This window comes from Lissotriton vulgaris, chromosome 12, assembly GCF_964263255.1.
Source record: "Lissotriton vulgaris chromosome 12, aLisVul1.2, whole genome shotgun sequence".
In the NCBI taxonomy this organism is placed as follows: Eukaryota; Metazoa; Chordata; class Amphibia; order Caudata; family Salamandridae; genus Lissotriton; species Lissotriton vulgaris.
In genome coordinates this window covers 243,739,707-243,766,205 of record NC_141700.1, presented here as the reverse complement: position 1 = coordinate 243,766,205, position 26,499 = coordinate 243,739,707, and the positions used below count along the sequence as shown (strand labels likewise).

The 26,499-nt window shown below is 45.3% G+C and overlaps 1 protein-coding gene across 1 annotated transcript in view; it reads left to right on the top strand.

Annotated features, from left to right (window-relative positions):
* Positions 1-26,499, top strand: part of LOC147673861 (uncharacterized) — a 1,240,526-nt gene that overhangs the window by 136,861 nt on the left and 1,077,166 nt on the right. The window lies entirely within an intron of this gene.

Here is a 26,499-nt window from a genome sequence, read left to right as displayed (position 1 = left end):
GAGAGACGGGCGTTTTCAATAAAAAGGTGTTATTTATTGAACAGTCTTCTTTCTCATGCAAGAGAAAGGAATTGCTATGATTGCAATACTTGTTATAAAGTAAAGTGCGTGCAGTAAAAGGAGTATTACGAAATAATACTGTAAAAGCATTGATATGGTTTCTGTGCCACATGATACTTAAAAGGTATAAAATATATACAGTTACATACAAAGATTAAAGCTTGACTAAACATACTAAACTTGTGCTTCTAAATACGCCTACCCCGGTGTACCTAACCTAAGCCTAGTACGTGGGAAGGAGTAGATGGGCTGCAGTTTAAGTTAAGTTAGTTTTTGCCAAGTATCGGACCCAAGAATTCTCTAAGGATCTAATCAGCTCCGTACCTTGGTTTTTAGAATGGAGGAGGTCTTGTATCTCGCTCTCAGGACTCGATCTCCCAGTAACCCGCGAGGGTGACTGGAAACACCGGAGCTGGATTTTCTCGGCGGGAGAAAAAGACAGCGTCTTTCTAAGTGCGTCAAATGGGAGGGACGGCTTCCTTCGGCACTCGCATCAGCTGGGCTTCGGATAAGTAGATAGCCGCTCTGCTCCACACCACCGTGTGTTGCTTAAGGCAAATGCTGGTATATTTATACCTGGAAGGTGCCGTGTTTGACGTAAGGTTGGACATAAGACGTCAATTAAAGATGTCACTAAGAACTGACCGTTCTTTCAGTGCTTGCTGGAGTTCTAAGACAAATCAAAACAAAAGCACGGGGAATTCCCAGGTTGCTGAAGGTTTGGTATGTTGTAAGAACTCGTTGTGCTCTCTAGGAGTCTTAAGGATGTAGCCTTGCCGAATTTGGTTTGCATTGGCTATTACTAAATATGAAATATTTTTTTTTAAATTTTTATTTAATGAGAGTTCATACCGGTAAATACATATTCCTAAATGGATACATAGATACATAGATAGAAGCATAGCATTATACCGTCATGCGAAATAACAGAAAGGATAATAAACAATACAGAATCAATTAACATGTTAAATATATGCACAACCAGTAAATCATTCATTTGTAGTTAATTTTGCTGTCCTCCACGTAGCCACTGGGGCCCAAAGTCGCTTGCCCACATCCCTTAGCTTCGCTCCCTTTAAATCATATAATGCTTCCTCAATATTATGTATGCCCAACATTCTGCACAACCACATTTGAAAAGTTGGGGCTTCTGTATCCTTCCAGGCTGCGCTAATTAAAATCCTAAGAACTGCTACGGAAATAAAAACTAGAGCTTCGGCCTCAATACTCATATTTAATTTCACATCACAGCCAATTATTATCAAGGTTGGGGATAGGTTAATTTTGACATCCAGAAGCCCCTCTAAAAACCGTATTATTTCAATTTTAATATTTTTTAGTTTTTCACAGCCATAGAACATGTGTATAAGATCTGCTGTACCCTTTCCACATCTGGGGCAGTTGTTATCTGTCGCTTTCCCCCACGAGAATAATTTTTCGGGCGTATAGTATAAATTAAATAGGGTTTTGTAATGTTGGGCTCTGAGATTCGAGGAGCGCAGAAACCTCTTATCCATAGCTAACGCCTTATCAAGGTCTACTTCGGGATCTCCCAATTTTTTGGACCATGCGGTTTCAATTTTTCCAATATCGTCAATTGATGCGTCGTTAAATATTTTATATATATCTCTAATTCTATGGCCCCCTGACTTCAAATACTCAATTAGTTTGAATTTCCTAAGCAAAGTGATACGTGGCCTAATTGATTTAATTCTATTTACAATCTGTATGTATTTGAACTCTTGATAACCTTGTAGTGAATAGTTTTGTGTAAGTTCTTCAAGTGTTCTGCACTGATCTCTGATCATTATTTGCCCCAACTCCACAATACCATGACTCTCCCAATGGCGCCACGTTCCATCCCCACTAAGATTTGGAAAGAGTGTTGAATTCCAAAGTGGTGTACGAAGATGGATAGTAGGTATATCTAGAACTTTTTTAACCGTTTTCCATATATACCATAGACCTTCAAGCGTCTTGTATCCTATTTCCTTGTAATAGCTCCTCTGAGTTCTCCTTAATAAAAGCCCTACGGCTTCGCTTCCCACCAATAGCTCAAAAATTGATGGTATCTCCGCCTGCCTGAGGGTTGGGCCCCCCGGATGGAATAGAATAGCCATGTCTGTGAGGAGACATGCAAGATGTTAGCTCTTAATATCTGGCAGTCCCAACCCACCTCTATCTTGTGGTAATGACATATATCTATTTGACCGCCTTATTTTTCCATATTGCCATATAAATTTCATGAAAATGGCCTCAATCTTCTTAATAATTTTCTCGTCAATTTTAAATGGGATTGATCTTAATTTGTAAAGCACCTTAGGAAACATTGTCATTTTTATAACGTTTGCCCTCCCAATCAGTGATAGCTGTAGTGAGTCCATTCTTTTTAGATCTGTTTCCATAGATTTGATAAGAGGGGTGTAATTATCGTCAATTGTTTTACCTGGTTCTGCGTTTATTGTTATACCCAGGTAAACTACAGATCCTACATATCTTCCGTCCACCTTGGCTATTTTTTTAGAACATAATACCTGTGTTTTATCCACATTTAGTCGGTAGCCCGACACGTCTCCAAACTGACCAGTTATGTTAACTACCTCCCTCATAGCTAGCTCTGGATCTTTTGTAATGACTGCTAAATCATCCGCGTAAGCGAGAAGTTTAGTATGAAACCCATTTGATATTACTGGTTTAATAAGCGCGCTGTTCATTAATTGTGTAATTAGAGGGTCTATGTAGAGCGCAAACAAGATTGGAGAACATGGGCAGCCCTGTCTCGTACCCCTTGTGATATTGATCCTATCTGATCTTTCCCCCATTAATTGAATTCTTACCGTAGGTGATGAATACATAGCCTGAATGGCTTGACAAAATCTAGGGCCAAATCCCCTTGCCTCCATAACCTTCCATAGGAAACTCCATCTGACGCGATCAAATGCCTTTTCTGCATCGAGGAGGATCATTGCGACCTCCTCCCCCCTAGCAGCACCAATGTCAAATAAGGTGATAGCTCTCCTAATATGGTTTGTGGTTCCTCTTCCTGGGATAAACCCATGCTGCCAGGGGGAAACCAAGGACGCAATGATCCTTCCCATGCGAGTGGCCATGATTTTGGCATATAGCTTGTTATCACTGTGTAAGCGGGACTGCAGGAAGAGGCAGGAGACGGGTCTTAGTGATCAAAGAAAATGGTTTTATTGTTGATAACAACTGGTCGGTGCTTCTGAGTCTCCCCGGTGGCTTCCTTGGTGAGCGACTCCTCTCAGCCCGGCTCTTGGAGATGACACCCTCGGTCCTCCTGGTCTTTAAAGTCCGCCTTCGATCCGCAGCGTCCGGCTCCGTCGTGCCGTTCTCTCAAGGCGGTCCCATGCAAATAAAATGGAAAAGCGCGTTACTGTCACGGCCTTCCGTGTGTAAATCCCATACACCAGGGGGGGGGGAAAGTGAGGGGAGGTATACTCTGTGCACCCAACGTATCTGAGTCTTTAGCTTGTTTACTCTAGAATAGGGGTTTTTGGGCAACTGGAATACATCCGCGCTCCTTTCCGTCCCCTTCCCTGTATCTAAGTGGGAAGCGCTCTAGCGCCTCGCCCTCCTCCCGATCCAACCCGCTATGCGGTCACGTACCTCGCGGAGCCACGCCCCTCCGGGGGAGTGGCTGGGCGGAACGCGGTGTCGATGGCCTCCTGGCTCCGGTCCGGGCTCTGGATCTCCTCCAGCGGCGGCTTGACAACTCTCGCTGCTGCGGGGCTCCGCTCCGTCGTCCCGGGTCCTGGGGTTGTCTACTCGTGGCTCGTCCTCACTCCTCTCCTCCTCGGCGGGGCGGACTACCAACGACCTTTGCTCCAACTCCGCGATGTCGACCTGGCGGTAGTCCGGGGGATCCTCCTGCATCCGCGGAAATCCCTCGTAGGACACCACCTCCTCCGTCAGCTCCCGGGACTGGATCCGATGTTGTAGACGTAGATCGGGTGAGTCGTCCTCCCACCATTCAACGTCCTCCTCGTCTCCACTTCGCTCCGCGTCTCTCCTCCTACACACTGCTCCGCCGGTGTACAGACACACCTGGTCTGCCTCACCTGCCTCTTTTCTAGCGGAGTCTGGCCACTCCCCCTCAGTAGCTGGAGGCCAGTTAAAGGGGCCGCCGGCGCTGTCCTCTTCTTCTCCGCTGTACGTTTCCTCCACGGAGTGCCAGCACGGTGATTCCTGTCGGGGCTGTGAAAACAGAAAGGGGGGTGTACCGGTTACTCCGACCCCAGGGGGCGCCTCGGGCACCCCGTTACACACTGTTAATCAATGATATTGGTCTGTAGGAGCCCGGGTTGGTCTTTGGTTTCCCTTTTTTGTGAAAGATTACTATATTAGTTTCTTGCCAGGACTCAGGTATGATTCCGGTATTCATAACACCGTTGAATAGATCTAAGAGCATTGGTGTTGTTTCCTCCCTTAGACTTTTATATAGCTCTACCGGTATAGCATCTGGGCCCGCCGCCTTTCCGCTTGCAAGATCTTGCAGAGCTTCCAATACCTCAGACATTGTAATATCTTGTTCCAGTGATTCGATCTGGCCTGATTTTAACTTACTACCCATGTCTAACCAACTTATATTTGGGGGCTCTCCAGCTGCTTCTTCCTGATATAATTCTTGATAAAATTTCCTAAACCCCTCCAAAATTTCACCAGGCTTGTCATATATTTGGCCCTGATATTCAATTTGTGTCACAATGTTCTTACTTGCCACCTGCCTGATTCGCAGGGCAAGAGCTCTACCTGCTTGCTCACCAGTTTCATAAAGGCGTGATCTCTGTGCCTGATAATTTGCTGCCGCCTTTCTTGTTAGTTGTTTCTGGATCTCAGCTTTTAAGGAGTTTACTCTATGTAGGCTCTCGACAGATTGAGCACCTGTAATTATATCTTGTCTATGTTGTATCTCTGCCTCACTCAGTTTTTCCATCAATGCTTCCCTTTCCCTATTAACCTTTTTCCATACATTGGTGGTATAGCTTATAGTTTCTCCTCTTATTCCTGCCTTGAAGCTATCCCACACCCCTCCCCTTGATGCACTGTACCTATTGGCGTCAAAAAAGGACTGGGACCATATTTTCATATGAGTGATGTAGTCGTCATCAGCTAATAATTTTTTATCAAATGACCAAGGTCTAGGAGCCTTATATGGTCTATTAAAGACCATATTTAAAACTAGGGGATTGTGATCTGATTTTGGGAAGCTTATTTATTTGAACGCTCTTAAGTAGGGTAGTAGAGATCATGAAATAATCCAATTTCGAATATTTATTAAAAGGATGTGAAAAATAAGTAAACCCTGGATCTCCAGTCAATAAATGTCCCCAGACATCGTCTAAGCCATGTGACTGCATTATTGACGTGATTGCTCTAAACACCCTTGGCTTCCTGCCTATGTATGCACTACCAACCCTAAAATCTGCAGAGATTTTAAAATCGCCACATAATACTATGGGGGTATGCCAATCAATTAATTCGTTTTCAATATGACTAAAGACTTCTGGCTCGTCTATGTTGGATCCATATACTGAGCAAATAGTGAAACCTAAGTTCATTTCGCAGATTGCCCATCTTCCTAGTGAGTCCGCCTTACACCTTTTGGCCCCCCCTAACCCCACTTTGCCAATTATGGCCACACCTCTTATCATAGAAGTCTGGGATGTACATGACAGCAATTCATAACCTTTAAAATTCAACCAGTGTTTTTTTGCTCCAGGGTAAGTGGGTCTCTTGTAGACATATTAAATCTAAGTTTATCATATTTAAATATTGTTCAAGCTTCCCCCTCTTTTTCCAATCATTTAATCCTCCTATGTTAAGAGATCCAATCCTTAGTTTAGGCATACCTAATTTTTTAAATATTTCCATAACATCAACCTGTCCAGATACCTAATGCATACACAATATACATAATAAGAACATATCCTTTGTTTCAAATTTACTCTTTCTTTCGAAATCACTTTAACAGTACGAACTCTCTTCAGTTTTTTATTTTCTCCCCCCACATCCGCCACCCAACCCCATTTCCCCCACTCCCTTCCCCACCCTCTTGCCCCCCCCCTCCTGCCACCCTTTGAGGCAACCTGGGTTTAGACTCACCCAGCTGTTGATGGCCGTGTGTTCCGCACGCCTGGACCTACCACCTGGCCTGATACTACATGATCATTCTGAGTGTCAACCTTATATCAAATAATAATAGTTAATAGTTTGTCGGCACTAAATGCCTTCTTCTATTCAGTTACCATTGTTTTGTTTCATTCTTGCTTCAACCTCCTTAAGATAGGCCTCCGCCTGGATTTCACTTGTGAAGCTCCTCGTTGAAATATTTAATTAGGGTCCTAGATAAAACACAACAAGATAAGTTATTTATTGTTTTATTTGCTAATGTGTAATTTTTCATTTACTGTTAGGAGTCTGATCACCAGTGGCATTGTTGTTTTGTGGTAACCTAATGTTGGATCTGATAAGATATTAACCTCTCTGTCTTGGGCAGGTCTTAGTCTTTTTAAGCTCCTCAAAGAGAATATTCCCTTTGTGATTAAACATGCTTCCTGTTGTATAGTAGCCCTGTTTTCTCCATGTATGAAATTCCCTACTTTTTGCAGCCAGGGTAAAGTCTGTGAAAGGGGAGGGAAAGAAAGTAACTTCCCCATCCACTACTCTTTACCACACTGTCAGTGTGGGTTTTGTCGCTGGGGACAAACACAGCTCACATGATCTGTTTTTTTGTTCAGTAGTCACAACACCTTCCAGTTATGTGTAACCGCAATGATTTGTTCTGTAAAACACTGCTCTTTTTTTGCATTCTGTTCTAACCCACTACACCATATATCATAGTTGGGCGGCTTGATAATATTTGCTAATATTGGGAATTCTCAGACTGCCCTGCTCTGTGCGTCTTTGTTCCACTCTTTTGGCTATCCGGGGTCTCCCTCCGGCCCACTTGAAGTTATCAATGACTTTCAGTAGCTTCTTTAGAGACCTGGTGGGAAGTTTGCAAAATACTAGGCAAGGTGGTCATGTTGATTGCTGTAATCCACCCCAACCATGATAGTGCCCGAGCGTACCATGCTTGTATCTCTTGGCGAACAGATTGCAGTAGGGTTGAGTAGTTGATGTGAGCTGTGTATATCGCATTGTCCATTAGCTGTACTCATAAATATAAGATTGAATGGGAACCAATGTTAGGTAGAGCTCTCTTTTGAGTGTCTGAATTTGGTTCAATGGGGCCGTTTTATTTTTTTTATTATTATGTTTTGTTAGGTTTATTTGAACAAAGAGATCATATACTCTTCCTAAGTAGCATTAGTTATGTCTGGGTACAATCAACAGTTAAACAACATGCACAGTTTATAACAATCCAGTCCATTACGTTCCACGCCTGAGGTCTCACTTATCTCTAATTGATCCCTATTATGGGCCTCACACTTACACATGCAGGAGGGACTTTGGTCCCTCCCAAGATTGCCCGCACCAGGATCCACCTACCAGAGCAATCCGTTAACACAGAGTTGATAGTACTATTTACTCCCTTTCTTATCAGGACAGCAATCCCCTTATTATGCGTCGTGTGTTGGGAACAAAGAAAATTCTCTATCCATTTATATTTACCAAAGGCTTCCTTAGTCTCAGAGTAGCTTAAATGAGTTTCCTGTATAAGAAATACCTGTGCAGCCGACTGTTCAAGGTATTTCATAACCAGCCTCTGTCTTCTTCTACAGCGCAACCCGTTAACATTCCACGAGATAATCCTTATCTTTGTGCCCATAATTCACTGCCTACCCTTCTCTCCCTACTGAATCCAGCGGCCCAAACTGTCATATATAATAATACCAATACAGAGAATGAGGACATTATTTTTTCATTTGCTCCCACTGCAGCCCCACCCGTGCACCCCCACCACCCAACCCACCCCTCTGACCCCCTGTGACCCTCCATCCTACTATCCCCCCGGGGAACCCTCCCTTTCCTCTTGGGCATACACCCTTGGTCGGAGACCCCTCGATGTTGGCGAAAGAAAAGAAAAAAAATAAAAAAATCACGCTGATAATGCCAGCCTCAACTCTATGCCTCTTTACATCTTCAGGTAAAAAGTTAAAATATAAGCACTCTTGCGTCCAGAAATTGCCAGATCATGGTTGGATAACTTGGGGGAACATGGCGGCCGGAAGCTAACAGCTGCAGGCGGAGCCCCTGGGATGTGTGGCGTTTGCACAACGCGCTGATGATGATCGGCTGATCTGCTCGGAGCCTCAGAGCCTCGGAGCTGCCTGATGTGGGGTGATGTTGGAGCTCGCCGGCGTCTGCGTCTGTGTGTTTTCCCTGTGAGGCTGCAGCTTTTCTCTAACCAAGCTAAATAGCCCCTGTGAGGCTGCGGCTTTTCTCAAACCAAGCTAAATAGCCTCGCCGCTTCCCTTTCCCCTCCATTTCTTTTTTTTTCTCTTTTCTCTTCCCCTCGAGTGCGCAACTGCTTTGCGCCGTTTCGAGTGTATCGAGGCATCGATGGTGAGTAAGAGCCCCGACGAGCCCTGGGGAGCAGCAGAGCCGCCGAGCTGCCGAATATTGGACGCCGCGAAGGGGTGGAGGCAGCGGTCTCCTAGCGTCCTGAGGTGTTTTTTCCAACATTGCCCTATATCGGTAGTGGCGGCGGCTCCAGCATCCTGCAGAAGGAAGGTAGGAGTAGGAGAGTTTTCTGGGGGGAGGAACGGAAGCAGCAAGAGCTTACAGCTTCACCTATGTTCGATTTGCTCTACTGAAGGTAAAAAGGAGCATTTCTTCCCTGACTTCGGAGAGGCAGACTAGGGGGTACCCCGGAAGGGTTTGAAGTGTCAGTATACTATTAATGAACTCAATAAAGACATTAATCCGCGGTGTATAGAGATTAGGGGAGAGTCCGCACTGGTGACGGATTGTAACCTGTTTGAAGCCAAAGCTGTCGCCAAGGCAAAAGTAGGACGATACACATTACGCAATAGAGCCCTGGCTAACCCCCCAGCCCAGTCTAAAACAAGGGCAGGCCTGCCACCGATAGTGGAAGTCAAAGTTGGCATTAGACAGATAAGAGGAACCAAGGAGCCACAGGATACACCGCAAGATACCCCAGGCAAGGGAAAGCGAAAAAATAAAAAACAAAAGAAAGCCTGCCTTGCTGCCAAAGTAACCCCTTCTCTGAAATCTTTTTATAAAATCTGCGGTAACACCTCTACTTCTACCTCAGCTTCTGCTTTAGCTCTTAAACAGGGCATGGCCGCTAAGGGAGCCCCGGGGCCAGCCACTCTTGCTCTTGCTCTTCCTGCTCCTGCTCCTAATTCCATCAGTTTGGGTAGCGAGGTTAGGAAGGTTAGCGACTTGCCCCCCTTCAGGCCTTCTCCAGAAATGCCTGGGTCTTCTCCTGTTCAGGAGGGCTTAATTGAAGTTCATCCATCAGTGGAGCTCTCGAATAGTTTTTCTGCCCTTGATTTACATGATCCAGATACAGAGGGCACATCAGATTCTCTTTTAGAAAAGAGAGTAGGGGGCGAAACCCTGAAGAACCAATTATTAGTGCAATCCTCAGGAGCTTTGGATACCTCTTTAGAGATCCACTCTGACACTCCCGAAGCCTCGGCTACTCATGAAAACCTCCCTAGCGTACCTCCTCCTCCTCAAATTTCTTCATCTGGGACGCCGGCTGATATCTTGCTAAGCCTACGGGATGATATAGGTAGGAGATTCGACGACATCGGTAGGAGATTTTCATTTCGATCTTTATTTCGATCAATTTTAGATCATAAAAGATATACAAAACATATTCAATTAAAACAGCATGACGGTCCAGACATAATTAAGCAACTTTTAAAATGGTATAAAAACGTATGCTGGATATTACAGTTACATAGAATCAGAACATTTCATTTATGCTGACTCTTGTTCAAGTTTTAAAAAACGATTGCGAATATGCCACATCGCAGTTAAGAATTTTGCCACCCCGAATACAATAATAGGTGAAAGGTACGTTTTTAGAATCCTATAAGCTGGGAGGTATCGTGTGAAGCCCATTTTTTTAAGGAGGGGGACAAGCCAGTATTTCCTGGGTCTTTGATAGGCCTTGCAGAAAAATATAATGTGCAGATCATCTTCCCATTGGTGTGAGCATGACAGACAATGCTCTCTCGATGAAGACTGGGCCCAGTGTTTTGTGAAAGCCCATGTAGGAAGTGTGCCATATCGCCATTGTAAAAAAACTTTCCTTGTAAGGACCGGGGAGATGTCGTCTAGCATACTCTCAAATAAGTACACTTCCTTAAACTTGAGAAACAGTTCTGTCAAGGACCCCTCACGTGTTTTTCCCATTGTAGCGGTGTGCCTCATCTCGCAAAACTCTCTCACTAGAAGTTTACGTGGGGTCCTAATGCATGTGTTAGCTGGATCTAGCCATAATTCTGGTCTACCTATTTCCTCACATGTTTGTTTGATGTAACTTAACCATGGGATTTGTCTTGATTTAGGTAGACAGAGAATCTCTTGGAGCTCCCTTTTATAGCTCTCAAGTTCTGGTGTGCTCCAGATGCGGCGCCAGAAGATTATTGGTCGTAATCCCAGTTCCTCCACAATGGGTCTCAGACCTAAGTCAAGTCTCAGCGGGAGGAGAAGAGTGCTTACGGGTAGGGCCGCCATCTGCCTAATGAAATTGTTTTCAGTGGTTTGCAATTTTTGACTAGAATAGTGACCCCACAATTCGCCTCCATATAGAACCGCCCCTCTGGCCTGCATTTTGTAGATTTCAAGGGCAGCGCTAAAAGGTTTGTAGGTCGATCTACTCATCATCCTGGAAATACCTCCGGATAACTGGACCAATTTCATGTGGGCCTTTGCCCGATGCTTGTCCCATGTCATGTCTTGGTTGACAGTTGTGCCCAGGTATTCAAAGGTAAAAACCCTCCCTAGTCTTGTTGGGCCAATGGTAGGGTTAGGGCATGTTGATGGGGGGGGTTGAGAATCATGAATTTGGTTTTTAGCGCATTGATCTCAAGCCCCCGTTCCACACAGAACGCTGAGAACCCATCCAGGACTCTTTGTATACCCATTGGTGATTTGGACAGCAGCAGGGTGTCGTCCACAAACATGATTGCGGGCACCCTGCTGCCGTTCAACTTGGGGGCATCAATGTCTTTAATCCTGGTCAGGTGGTCAATTACCCCGTTGGCAAAGAGGCAGAACAGGGTCGGTGCGAGCACACAGCCGTGTCTCACCCCCCTGTCAACGGAGAACCTGTCGGAGAGTGCCCCATTTCTACCACACCTGACTCGTGCAAAATTTCCCTGGTGCAACCTTATCAAGATAGTCAGGATGTCCACCGGGATGCCCAGCTCGGACAACACAGACCAAAGTCTGTCTCTGGGTACTAAATCGAAGGCGGCTCGCAAGTCCACGAAGACCGTGTACAAGCTGCCGCCCTCGATTACCGCAGTCTTCCAATAGAGGAGGTTCAGGCGGAATATCTGATCCATAGTGGAAACCCTTCTTCTGAATCCCGCCTGATAGGGATTAAGAATGGAATTTTCCTCCAACCAATTTTGGAGGCGATATAATATCAGCCTACCAAATAACTTCTGGGGAACATCGATAAGGCTGATAGGCCTGTAGTTGGCTGGGAGCAGAGGTGATCCCTTTTTGAATATGGGAACAATCTCTGCGCCCAGCCAAGTACTAGGAACCTCCATACCCCCAAGGACAGCATTGAATATCACAACCAAGTATGGTGCCCATACATCAGGTTCGTGCTTAAATAGGTCGCCTGGGAGGCCGTCCAGACCTGGCGCTTTGCCTGTTGCCAGCCCTGTGATGGCTGCACGGACTTCCGCCTCTGTGAAAGGTTCACCCTCAGTTACTGTGTCAATATTCAGTGGGGTATCAACAGTAGCGTCGTCAGGGGCCTTATATAACGAGTAAAAGTGGTCCTGCCATGTCTTAGCTGAGATGTTGGGTTTGATTGCCGGGGCTAGCTCTTCGGACCCCGTATTAACTATACACCAAAATTTGCGGGAGTCCCTAGTGACTAGCGTTCTTGCGAGGTTTTCCCACTTTTCATGCTCCCATTCGCTTTTGGCATTTGTGATCAGATGCTTGTAATCCCTTCTTCTTGCCTGGACCACCGGCCTATCTGCGCTGTCCTTAATGGATGTCAGAAGGTCCAGGTTTGCCTTCCGGCAAGCCTGGTTGAACCAGTTGGGTCGATCAAAATGCCGCCTCTTTCCTGATGTAAAGAGGACCTCAGCCACAGACTAAATAAGGTTCTCGTGTGCCCTCCCTAGCTCCTTGTGTATATCCTGGGGCGTGGGGAGCTCCATTATCGTGCACACCTTTTCAAGGGTCGGTATGAGCCGGGAGTATAGTTCACAGAGCTTCTCCGAATTAGAAGCCAACTTCTCCCACCTCACTCGCCGTCTGTTATTTGTCAGTGTCAGCCCTAGCGCGACGTCTGATTTACCCCCTCTATCCTCCAGATCACGAACCGCATATACCAGTTCTAGGGCGTTGTGATCGCTGTCTTCCCTAGATGTTACCCAGAAGTCAGTGATATCCGGCCACATGGAGAGATGAACCATGATATAGTCCAATCTGGACTCCCTGCCCTCTCTGTGGAAAGTGCATTTTGGTGGAATATCTGAGCCCACACGTCCATTGCATGCCCGAATGCCCCACCTCAGGGTAAGGGCTGTGATTTGAAGGGCTAGAGGTGTCCAGGCTCTAGGTGGGGGGGCTACCGAAGGAGGTACCAGCCATACAGCGTCCTCCTCCCGTGATAGTCCATCCAGTAAGCCTGGGAGGGGCTCAAAATGGCAGTTGAAATCGCCACCCACCAGGAATGGTGTACCCAGTGGAATGTCATTCAAGAAGGCCGAGAGTTGATCAATGGTGCCTGACTCAGTTGTGATGTTTACTGGTCTGGAGTAGATGTTTAACACGATTAGCTCTCGTTTGGCCACTCCAGCAAGACCCCAAGGATGTCATTTGAGACTGAGGGAATGGGAAAAGCCTTGCATCCCAGGTCAACAGCTACCCAAGTTGCAAGGCCTCCATAAGGGCGCTCCTTCCCATTTCGCCGGGTTCGAGAAAACAGCGAAGCCTGTTCGAGTTACTGTTTCTCTGGACCAGGTTTCCTGAAATAAGCATATGTGCTTGCCCTCAACGAATGAACTCCAGTCAGGACAGTTCAGTTTATTTCCCAGACCAGCCACATTCCAGGACAGTATGTTAAGTGAGGAAGATCCGGGGTGCGAAGTTGGTACAATAGATGTCGGTATAGCCCTCCTGCTAGCCTGCGATAGCACACTCAGGGATTGTTCCCGTGCCTCAATTCTGGAATCCTCTAAGTTAGGTAGAGGCCCCGTGTTATTTAAGGAAGTTCCCGTGATCTTGTTATCTGCCTCATCACAGTGATTAATTTCCAAAGCACTAACAGGACTTGTAGTCGGGAGGATGATGTTTCCTTCAGTGTGTGTGCCCCTAGTGTCACCCATCTCCCCTCTCCTGCCCCATTTAAGTCAGTCCCCCATGTCCAGGCAACTATATCTGTTGTATGTCGTAAAGTGGTCTGGCTGGTGTAGCTGGTAATGTCTAGGGTAGTAAAAGTTGCTCCTAGCTCTATCATCCCTACCTCTCCCTCTCCTAGGGATAGTCTGCCAGCCCTCCGCTTCATATGGGTTATGCACTGGTGGGTAGAAGAAAGAAATGGGTAGCGATTGAATAGATGTCCCCTGTTCAAGGTGTGGCCAGCTACAGATATGGGGGACAGTTCTATGATCTCTAAAATTAACTATAACACAATCTCCTTCAATCGATTTATCTGTGTGGCCCAACCATGGGACTCTCCTTACCGTGAGCGCCTCACTATTAATTCCATATGGCAAATGTCTATTCATGGAAAGCCAATTGGTGACCTTGTTCATAAGAGCGATTACTGATTCTTTCGAATCAGGCTTCAGCTCTGGAACACCAGCCAAAATGACTGTATAAGGACTAGCCTCTGGCGGCAGGTTCACAGGCCTATTTCTTTTTTTGATGGTATAGGCATCATCTTTAAGTGAGCAGTTGGGCCTTGGATTACCATCAGTCACCTGAGCAGTAGCAGTGTGTGCTGGCTGAGGTAATGTTTGCGGGGCGTGATCGACAGCTGGAGTAATGACAATATTTGCTAGAGGTGTTGGTATTTGTGCTGTTCCTAAAGCTGTCACAAGGTCCTTAGTTGGGGGTTTGGATGTAACCTTCTTAGTCCTCGGCTCAGTCCCACTTTTCATTATAGGGTTATTTGTCTTGTTGGTGTCGGCTAGTTGTGGGTTGTTCGTTCTATAGATGCTAGCCTACCTTCAATCTCTGATAGATGTTAACTAAGGGGCTTTAGAGTGTCTTGAGGAGTACTTCCATTCTGGCTAAAATCAAGTCATGCACTTCCAGGGATAAAGACGGGGTGGAGTTACCACACTTTGTGTCTGCGATAGGGGTGAGACAATAATAGCGGGTAAGATTTTGTCTGCTGGTGTGGGCCCCTTTTTGCTTTGTCCTGATTTGCTACCCTCTGCAATTTCGTTGTGTTTGGGGATTTTCGCTTTGCGACCTCGACTATTTTGTGCCCCTCTTTTCCTTTTTGGTACAGCCCTTTCCCTTTCCCCCTGCGTAAGGCAGTCTATGGTGTCGGTAATCACAACTGTATTGGGTGTGGTGTTAATGGGAGAGGGAAGGGTCTGCTGTGCTTGAATGTGTGGTATCCGTAGGGGTAGGAGGCTAAGGTCATCTGGAACACTCGTTTCGTTGTCAGTATTGTCAATATTGTGCATGGTAGAATTGTTTAGGTTAGATTGGGCTAGCAACCCACCGTCGCGTTTTCCCCATTCTCTGGGGCAGCAAAATTGAGTCTATTTTCAGGGGTCTTTACAAGCACTATGGGCCCTATAGAAGATCTCCGAACCCATTCTATTTCTTGTGTAATGCGACTTTCCAGTGATGTGATTTCGTCAATCAGAAGAGACCCTGCTTTGACGAAGTAATTGTCTAGAGTACCTTTTGCTGCTCCCGCAGCCAGCGTGCTCTTACTCCTGGTTTCTCTGGTCGCCATAATTCCTTGTTAAAGCAGGGCGGAAGAGTCAAAAAATGACAGATGTAAAAGGGGGTGGCCCAGTCCCGGTCTCGACCGTTCTCGAACGGCCTCAAACGGCCCGACCTTTGCCCGGGCTTCGGCCCATGCTCCGTCCCGCGCGCGTTCCGCGTGCGTGGTTCTGGACACTCCTTTATAGAGGGGATGAGAGGGCGGGAAGAGTCGCAGGTGCGCCTGCTGGCTCGCAGTCCCGCACCCTCGGGACAGTCAGGCACAAGTCTCCCCAGTAAAAATGACCGGTTTAAAATCCTTTCAGGCTCCACAATGGTTGCTCCTCTTTGGCTCAGGAAACGATCTTGCCACCAAACGGCTGCGAGCGGCTCCCGCGGAGCGGGGGCCGCAAGCCGTTATTAGCTGCGGGGGAGGAGGGGGCGGGAAGAGTGGCAGGTGCGCCTGCTAGTTTCAGCGCTCAGCCCGCTGGGACTCCCAGTCCCGCACCCTCGGGACAGTCAGGCACAAGTCTCCCCGGTGAAAATGCCCGGTTTAAAATCCTTTCAGGCTCCACAATGGTTGCTCCTCTTTGGCTCAGGAAACGATCTTGCTACCAAATGGCTGCGAGCGGCTCCCGCGGAGCGGGGGTCGCGAGCCGCTATCAGCTGGGGGGAGGAGGGGGCGGGAAGAGTCGCAGGTGCGCTTGCTGGTTTCAACGCTCAGCCCGCTGGGACTCGCAGTCCCGCACCCTCGGGACAGTCAGGCACAAGTCTCCCCAGTGAAAATGCCCGGTTTAAAATCTTTTCAGGCTCCACAATGGTTGCTCCTCTTTGGCTCAGGAAACGATCTTGCCACCAAACAGCTGCGAGCGGAGATTTACAACCTCTGAGACTAATCAAGAGTCTATTCAGGCCTCTTGTGATCTTTTATCATCGAAGGTCGAGGAAGTCTCGCTGAGAACTGACGCACTTGAAGCAGAGATACCGAAAATAAAGGAATCCATAGATGCTTCTTCCCTCATGATGATAAAGTTGATACAGCAGAATCAGGAATTATACGATGACATCGAGCGGCTGGAGAATCACTCTAGAAAAAACAACTTGAAACTACTGAATGTCCCGGAGGACATTGAGGGAAGTGATCTTAAGAACTTTGTAGTCTCCCTTTTGAAGACATATATCCTAAAGAACCAGGATGAAGACAGGGATTTGGTGGCGGACATTCAAAGGGTTCATCGTGACCTGTATAGAAGATCTCCTGCGAAAGCCCGTCCCAGGAAGATACTTGTTAACTTTTTAACCTATTCTCTTAAAGAGAAGATTCTATCTCTGGCTCTTAAAGCAGGTGAACTGAAATGCAATTCAACTTCCACCCCTTTTTCTTTTTCTGTCCGGTCAGATGGCTCCCATCGGACAGCCACAAGGCAGTGGGAACTGGGTAAAAGGATGACTATATTGAACCAGCTGGGTGCCAAGACCCAACTTAGATTTCCTGCATCTCTACGAATTATGTGGGATAACCATATGTACAATATGCGGCACCTGGAGGAGGTAGATTCTCTAATCAGCAAGATTGGAAAGAGTGGAGGTGAAGGGGAAGATACAAATTACAGCAGCGGGGGGAAAGGAGTAGTTAGTAAAGTATAGTTAGTAAAATATAGCAGAATCAAATAGGATGTAGCATAGAGGTATAGATTCCCTTTTGTGCTTATATTTTAACTTTTTACCTGAAGATGTAAAGGGGCGTAGAACTCGAACATTATTTAATAGAGGGCATAAGCATTGCATTTTTAAGAGTACTCAGTATGAAAAGTGCTACCTGGCTTTCATGGTGAGAAAAGTTCAACAACAGTGTTGTAATAAGGTGTCCTGTGCTCTTAGTACTTATTTAGTGTTGAAGACCTAAGAATACTTAAACCCAGGGGCAACTGACCCTCGTATCAATATATGACTGCGACCTGTCTGGGGTCGAAACGCCTTATGCTTTTTCTGCCTAATGAATACATCTACTTACCTGATGTTTGACTGGAGGGCTTATTTTCACGGCGTGAATATTGCGGGAATTTTCTGGTGCTGTTTTCTGGCGGTGACGTCGCCCACAAGCCCCGACCCGTCAGTCTAGGCTCCCTTTCGTCACATTTGCATTTGGATCCTATTCTTTTGTGTTTTCTTTCTACATGCACTTGCATATTTTTCTTTCTACGTGCACTTGCATATTCACTATGAGAAGGCAAATTGTAGTGAGTAATTTACGATCCATTGGGGACTTTTACCCAGAGATGATGAATTAAGATTTGACCATATCCATCATCAAGAGAATTGCAATCCAATGTCCATGCTGGTCATGGCCTCCTTATAAGCTCGAGAGCTAAAAGCAGGACCCTGGTCAGAATGAAGCATGGCAATTGCGTATGTGCCGATAAAGACTTGCAAATCTTTTATAACAGTTCTGGCGTCAGCCGAGCGCTGGGGCCACATTTTTAAGTGAATGTAGTCTTAAGCAATTAATAGGACGCTGGGTTTCATGTGTAGATAGCTCTATGCTACCTTCATAAATGGCCATGGCATTACTCTGCTTGACTCGTTACTGCGGTCTCTGTCGCAGTATGGGCAGTTCTTTACAAATTTATAATGGTGCAGGCTCATCCCCGGCCACCAGTATGCTGATTGTAATTCAGTCAGAGATTCCTTCATCTGTTTGTGCCTTGGACCTTCACCCATGTGTGCGTCTGCTATTAATAAGATTCTCTGGTTCGTGTTTGGAATTACCCTATCCCCCACTCCAGGGATTCGAGCAAAAGGAACGGAGTTTGCATCAATTACGTATGTATAATTGAGTGGATAGTTCACAGGTAGTGCTGCACAGTTGCCTTTTGAAGACGTTTTTACCACAAGCATGGTTTTCCCGTATATGTATTTTTCTGAACGCTTTTTTGTGGCTACGGAAGCCGGTTTAGTTGCTTCCGCTGTGGCTGTATTAGGCAATGAATTCCCTGCAACGTGAACGCCATCACGTTGATGACTCAGAGTGTGTATCACGTGAGTCTTCTGTAGTCTTCTGTAGTTTCTGAAAAAGAACTACCTGTTTCCAGAGCATTTTATGCTTGATTGTGGCACCTTTGTCATCTTTGTAATCATTTTGAACCCAGTTCTGTAAATCATTATTGTAAGAATTGACGCAAAAATGCGAATCGCACACGATTAGTGTCAGGAATTCACGTTCGTCATTTTCAAGCGCCATCTTTAAAGATCTGATTTCAGCTCGCTGAGCCAAACATTTTCTCAGTGATTCAGTTTTTGTTATTTTCGGTCTGAATTTACCGCAGAGCCAGCGACCTTTAACAATCGCGCAGGCTGCATCGTAGGATTTATCTTCTACATTATAATGCTGTACAAATCTGTCTGTATAGTTTATACAGGAGTACTGTTCTAGAGGGAGAATTTCAATTGGCAGAGGATATTCTTTTTCATATTTTAAATCATTCAGTTTTTTCATGTGCAGGGCGAAATAGTATTTCACGTCTTCTGCAGCAAGAGAGTTTTCCCACTGTATCCATTTCAGATCCAGTGACACTGTAGGCAGGTTTACTGGGCTGAATAGTGCCTCGAAGGCTGATTCTGCTGTGAGAACAGTGATCCTTTTGCCTTGTGCTAGTGCTCGTTCTTTCGCTATAGCAGTTTGCACTGCCTTTACAGTATTTTCTGTGAGACTGAATGTTTTTTCTGCTTGTGTGTACAAATGTGATTTGTAAGCTATTGGTACCGTTTCTCCCTCATTAGAGGTCAGGTACGTGAATCCGCATCTTCCTGGGATGACCCGGATTACAAGGTTGCGTGTATTGTCACGTGTTTCTAATTTTGTTTTAGCTAACATGTCTGTTTGCAGTGATCTCAAAATTTCTGTGTGTTTTTGAGTCCAGTTGATTGGTTTAAAATCAGGTTTTATTAATTTGTAGAGAGGTTTAATTCTCTCTGCATAGTTTAAAATGTAAGTTCTTCCGAAATTCAGGAAGCCTAGAATCGATTGTAAGTTCTTCAGCGTTTTCGGTGCTTGGAGTACAGCGCACTTCTCTAAGAAGTTGTCCGCTAGGCTTTTTCCTTCACTTGATAATTTGTATCCTAAGAATAAGACTGTTAGATGGGCAATTCGTGACTTTTTAAAGTTGAATTTGTAACCCTCTGCTGCGAACCCAAGTATTATGGTGTTCACTCTTTTCAAGTGAGTATCCAAGTCGTCGTCTGTGAGATAGATGTCATCGGCATAAGATAATGCCTCATCATCATATATTTGTAGTAACTCTGTTACTCTGGCTGAGAATAGTCCTGGGCTGTTCTTGAATCCCTGTGGGAGCCTACAGAATTTTTTCTGTGACGCCATTATTGAGAAAGCGGTCAAGTACCTGCTTTCTGGTGCAATATTTTGGCAAAAGAACCCATTAGATATGTCTAATGTCTTTGTATTTTTTTGCGAACTATGTTATTCATTAGTGCAGCACTATGCGAATTTTGTACTGCAAATGTTTTGCAACATGAGTTAAGGTGTCTGTAGTCCAAGACTAGACGATACGAATCGCCCGGTTTGGAGACAGGAAACAAAGGATTGTTCATTTGAGAGGTGCATGTTTCAATTACCCCTTGGTATTCAAGTTGATCTAAAATCTCCCTGACCTGTTTTTTAGCTTCTTGCTTAATTGGGTACTGCCTTTGTGCAGTTGGTTGACTTTTTAACTGGATTTTGTGAGGAGAGTCCTCATCCCATCCTACATGATTCTTATATAATGCTGGTGCCTGGGCTACTGCCCATTTCCTTCCATATATATATTTAGTGTGAATTGGAATGTGATTTGAGAAGGCAGGCATAATCATTTCTTCGCCATGAGGGCACTCCGTGACAAACTCTGGGGGCCAATCTTTCTCAGGTAACAGGATGTCATAGCCTTTTGAGAGGTTATCCCAAAATAGACCCCTTATTTTTCTAGTCTTATCTCCCTCTATACGCAGTGTTATTTCGTATATCTTATGAGGTTCGCTAACTCTGGTGTCTGCAGTTTCTACCTGAATGTATTAATTCGTGTCCACTGTCTCCAGATGACTCATCAGGATCTTGCGAGCTATGCTGATTTCTGCTGCGCTGTCTAGCATTGTCTGTGCCCACTCTCCGTTTTTCAGCTGTGTCCTCAGTATTCTGGGCATGTTCGATTACTCTAATACTGGCTACCTTCTTCCTCGGGAATTGTAATCTTTTACTTTGAGCAGGTTCCTTGTCTTTGGACTTGGTGTGCTCTTCCCTTGGGTCTGACCGTCCTCTTCTTTCCGATTTCTGCGAAAAAGATCGAGAGGGACGTGTATCAATACTTTGATATCTATCAGGCTTTTTCAAGTTATCCCTATTTCTAAGGTTATATCTTTTCTCAGAGTGCTCCCTCTGGGGAGACTGGTGTTCTCGAGTCGGAGTTCTTTCCCTCCGCCGAGGAGACCTTCCTCTGGACTGGAAAACTTTTTCTTTGGGAGTGGATTGTTTATTTCCTTCCCAACTCTTTTTAGGAGTGTTTAGATTATTTTTAATAAATACTTTTTCAGGATTTTCGAGTAGTTGGGGTTTTACAGGTTTCCCACCCAAACTTTCTCTACCTAATTCTTCATAGCATTTTTCTATAATTCTGGCAAGCTCAATTGGTTAATCTGTTATTTCTGTTTCTTTCAATTTCTGGTGGATCGCCACAGATGCTGCTTCTCCTTTTATGTTGGCTAGTAATATAGCCGAGACCTGCTTGAAGTCTTTCAGTAATTTCATACCAAGAGTTAAAGCAGATTCTGGACCGTATTCATTCTGAATTTGTTTTAGCACATCTGGTATTACCGCCATGGACGGAACACCATGTGTTTTTGTGTAAATGGAAGCAAAGACTGTACCCCAAGTGTCACAGTCCTCCACATGTGGTGCGACCCCCATTGGAAGGCAGATAGTCAGAATTCTGTGTTTCTCAATAGGGGTAGTATTCGGGAATACTGCCTCTATTTGAGTAATTTTCTGTGCTAACCAGAAAGGAATTTGTTCCCGTTTTGCGGGAGTTTTTCCAAGGCATGATTGTATGTTTTGTGGTGTAGTTTTATTTGTGTTCCCCCGATGAGGGGTCAGCTGTGGAATATTAACAGCTGTTTGGACTGTTGCAGTCCGCATTACATATTGGACTAACTGTCTTTGTATTTTAATTAATAATTTTAGCTGTGCTAAAAGTTCTTCTCTTGACATTTTATCAATGTCTGGATGTGGTGTGTAGCTGGCTAGAACCGGCCACGTTGCTCCTGGTCTACCTAGTGGACCGAGCCTGGTAATGTGATCATTATGTTTTAGGGCGCCTTTAAACCAGAGCAGGTGCTCTTGGTATTTTAATGGGATTTCAATCTCCTCGAAAGGAGCATACTCTTCCGGTGGTTCCTCTATTTTATAATAGTGGAACTCGTGTTTTGCAGCGTTTGCCGCTGGAAAGTTTATCCAAGAATAGAATACCTCTGTCTGCCGATATTCGTGTGCCTCTATCACGAAAATGACTGTACCACCTCGTGATGTCAGTCCGTTTTCTATAAGTTTTGAAGTTATAGATTTTCTTATGTTTGCCGGGATGATAATCGCACCCGGTTCATTAATCCCTGTAACATTGGGACCCTGTTGATTCACGTCTACTGCAACTTCATTGGTTCCGTTGCCATTTTCTGACATTGTATTAATGAAGGTTTGCAGAGCAGGTTTTCAAGGAAACAAGGATTAGGTGCACAATATTTTGGAACACTGTATCCTTCAACGTTGACTAAACCAGAAACTCTTTATAGGAATCTCTTTCTACTAAGTTCCGGCGGATTTTAACCTTTCACCCACTCCAGACGTCTATTGGAGTATTTACGGGAGAAAGGGTCTGTGTGAAAAAGCACGACTGAGTTACTCTAACGTCTTGCGTTAGTTTTATCGCCTTACCAAACGTTGGGCGCCATGTAGTGTAGTTCCTATTTTCCCTATAGGCCCTGCGCATTGGAATAACATAAACAGCAGTGTTGACGTAGGACTGCGGTCTTCTAAGTCTCTACTGACTATGTTAGACTTAATTTAGGTTTGCGCCAGCTAGCTCAGAGGTCACTGGAAACTTTCTTGACTGAATAGGAAGTGATCAGCTTCCCTGGCTCAGACAAGAAGGGATTCAGCTTCCGACAACCGCATAAACATGACAACTTTGCTCCTCAGAATAAGAGCCAATCTGTAGAGTCGTGTGAAACAATAGACAGCTATTTCACTCAGTCAGTTGTGCAGATTTACTTTCACCAGAGTGCAGAGAATGGCGAGACGGGCGTTTTTAATAAAAGATATTATTTATTGAGCAGTCTTCCTTCTCATGCAAGAGAAATGAATTGCCACAATTGCAAGACTTGTTATTATGAAAAGTGCGTACAGTAAAAGGAGTATTACGAAATAATACTGTAAAAGCATTGATATGGTTTCTTAGCCATAAGATAGTTAAAATGAATGAAATATATACATTCATATATACATTAGCTAACGATCTCAACTGGTGCTTCTAACTACGCCTACCCCAGTGTACCTGACCTAAGCCTAACACGTGGGAGGGAGTAAGTAAGTAGCAGTTTAAGTTAAGTTGGTTTTGCCAAGAGTTTGTTTCAAGAATTCTCTCCAAGGGTTTAGTCAGCATCGTACCTCTGGAATAAAATGCAGGAGGTCTGGTATCTCCTCTCAGGACCCGATATCCCAGGCACCCGCAAGGGTAGGCTGGAAACGCCGGAGCTGGATTTTCTCGGCAGGAGAAAAGACAGCGTCTTTCTCAGCGCGTCAAGGAGGAGGGGCAGCGTCCGTGGGCTTCTCGCATCTGCTGGACTCTCTGCAAGGGGACAGCTGTTCTGCTCAAGTATTCACCACCACCGTGTGCTTGCTTAAGGCAACGTTGGTATATTTATACCTGAAAGGTGCCGAGTTTGACGTAAGTTTTTGGACATAAGACGTCAATAAAGATGTCACTAAGAACTGGTCGTTCTTACAGTGCTCGCAGGAGTTCTATTACTAATCAAAACAAAGCAAGCGGGGCTTTCCCAGGTTGCTGGGGGTTTGGTATGTCAAAAGAACTCGGTGTGCTATCTAGGAATCTAAGGAAGTGGCTTCTGCTGTGTCATGGACTGTCATGGACTGCAGAGGCAAGTTACTGAAAAATGGCTCTGATTGTTATGCCATTATAGGGATTTGTATTGATTATAGCCGTGTAGGGGCATGAGGTCACAATATTGATCAGGGTCCTAGATAAAACACATCAGGAGACGCCGCCCCTGCTACACAGTCAACAAGACTGTATAAACCACTGAGTTTTAATACAGAACTAGAGTGCCAGATCTGCTTCCAGAACGTAGCACTGGATGCAGTGCTGCAGTACAAATGAGCCTTGTAATCCTTCCCTCTCCCATGCAACAAGCTGAACCTGTTGGTGAAAATTACCCTTGGCCGCCCTGTTGTAGAGTTTGGAGAAGACCTGAGAAGTGTTATGCGTGTTTCTAAAAGTTAGCAAATATATTTGAATACTTAGCAGTATGTAGAAAGTGATTGCTTTAAAAACTGTTGACTCCATAATCACATTATTTTGTTTTGCACTGGTAATGTTGCCTTACAATAAGCTGTTACAGCTCTATTCTTGTTTACCATCTATATTAATGGGCTTGATGCTACCCTGCGGAACATTGAGGCTGATACACCTAGAATAGGGGGTAGAACAGTCCCGGTGCTGCTGTACGCAGACCACGCGGTGCTTCTGGCCCACACCCCACACAGCTTACAGCGCATAATAGACGGCTTTGTAAAATTCATGGAACACCTGGACATGTCCTCGAATCTTGCAAAATCATACGTTATGGAGATGGGAAAGAAGCCCAGCAAAAAATATAATTACTCTATAGGCTTATACACCCTGGGTAAAGTCCCAGCCTTCGCCTATTTGGGCGTGTTTTTTGACAACCACTTGAATTTTAAACATCTTATAGAGGATAAGTGTATGACTTTGCATAGATCCACTGGTTCAATTGCAAACTATGCCTAGAGGCTGGGGTACTGCACTCCGGGTGTGATTTTAAAATTGTCTAAAGCAGTTTGCTGTGCCAAAGTCCTGTACGGCAGTGAGGTGTGGGGATTTGTTAAACTTACTATCCAGCAAAGGGTTGGGAACAAATATCTAAGGCGGATGCTGAAAGTCCCACAGTGCACGCCAGCATATTGTATGTATGAGAATCTGGGTGTTAGTTACATCGCAGACAGTATAGGAGTGAAGCCTTTAGTAGGTTGGTTGAAGATCTGGACCAACGAAGAGGTGGGCCTGACTAGGTTGCTAGTACTGGATTGTCTCACTCTGGAACATGTGCGGAAAATCCCATGGCTGATATACGTCATGGACTCCTTTGTCAACCTAGGGCGTGTAGACTTATTTCACTAACTTGAGAAAATAAAGTTAAAAGATATAAGCGATATTAAAACACTGTTCTCAATGTTTGCAATGGCACAGCGAGAACCTGTTGAACTGGGGAAACACTCAGTGAGAGATTATATTTTAGTTAAAACGTCACAGGGCATAGAACCTTATCTAACATTTATGACTAATGCCCATGAACGTTTTTTGGTAACCCGTTTTAGACTAAATTATATCCACCACTTATTGGCAGTACCGGCAGGTGTTATTATAAATTCTTACTTGGCTGGGAGCGGAGATAGTCCCGATCTATAAGATCGCAGCTCCCAGCTAACTACAGGCCCATTAGTCTGATTGACGTCCCGCAAAAAATCTTTGCGCGGCTTGTCTTGGATCACTTGCTGGCTTGGATGGAGGAACATGAAGTGTTAAGTCCCTTACAGGCGGGCTTTCGGAGGAATACGTCCTCCATGGATCAGATATTTCGCCTGATCCTTCTGTACTGGAAAACGGTAAAGAACGAGGGTGGCAGCCTCTACATGGTGTTCGTGGACCTGCGGTCCGCATTCAACCTAGTGCCATGGGGGAAATTGTGGGGGGTTCTCCAGGATTTGGGCGTTCCGCCTCAAATATTGAACGTGCTGATAAGGCTACACGTGGGGAATTGTGCCCAGGTCAGATGTGGGAGAAATGGGGCACTGTCACCAAGGTTCCCAGTCGCCAGAGGGGTGAGACAGGGCTGTGTTCTGGCACCGACCCTGTTTTGCCTCTACGTTAATGGCGTAATTTCACATCTGGATAGTGTCCCCAATAATGACGCGCCCAGGTTGGCTGGCAGGAGGGTGCCGGCTATTATGTTCGCAGATGACACCTTCCTGCTCTCCAAGTCTCCGATGGGGATCCAACGAATATTGGATGGCTTTAGGGACTTTTGTCGGTGCCGTGGCCTTGAGATAAACGCAGACAAAACAAAATGTATGATTTTTAATCCTCCGGCATCTACTAGACCTAATCCGACTCTGGGTAGTGTAAGGCTGGAAAGGGTTACGACATTCCAGTACCTTGGGGTTACGCTCCATGAAAATCTATCCTGGCGACCCCAACAAGTCAAATCTGAATTGAAACTATCACAGTTTGTATTGCCTTGTGTAATCTGAACTTACGCACACCACTTACTCACATAGAAACTCCAACACTCCACTGGAGGTAAAAATGAGCTTTATTAATATTGTAGGCAAAGGTAATAAGTCACTGAAACTAATAAATTCTTAGGCACCGAGTGAAAGGCAATAAACAATTAATACATCACACTATATACATAAATATGAAACTGTGAATACAGTTATATAAACAGTTAATGTACAAAGCACCTCACCAGATTCATTTGCAGCACCGGAGACTTCAACATCCCTGGGCCAAGCACTGAACACCAAGTCGGGAACCCGCAGACCGGGGCTCACGGAGTTATCTCTTCGGGCACCAAAGTTGTCCCGCGAGTGCGTCCACTCCAAAACTGAGTTCCTGAGCTCCATCCCACAGACACCGCTTTTTATAGCTTAAATCAACCTGTTCGAGAAGCCTCTAGCAGGCGCTCTCGCCCATCTATTCACAAGTGCTGACCCCCATCTCTGCATCAGACCCACCCAGACAGACCTGGCCAGATTCTTTTTGGGCTGTGCCGAGGCAAAAGACATTCCTTTCCCAATCTCCGGCCTTGGAGTCTGGCACAGCCAGCCTCCCTCTGTCCTAGCGATAAGTATGGAATGCATGAAAACACTCTGAAGGTACAACATAACCTCACGAGGCATCCTCACGAGATGCCTCGAACCTGCTTGTACTGGTTTACGTGAATAACATGTTTATGTTACTGCTGAAGTGTAACTCCAGGTCAAGGCAGCAC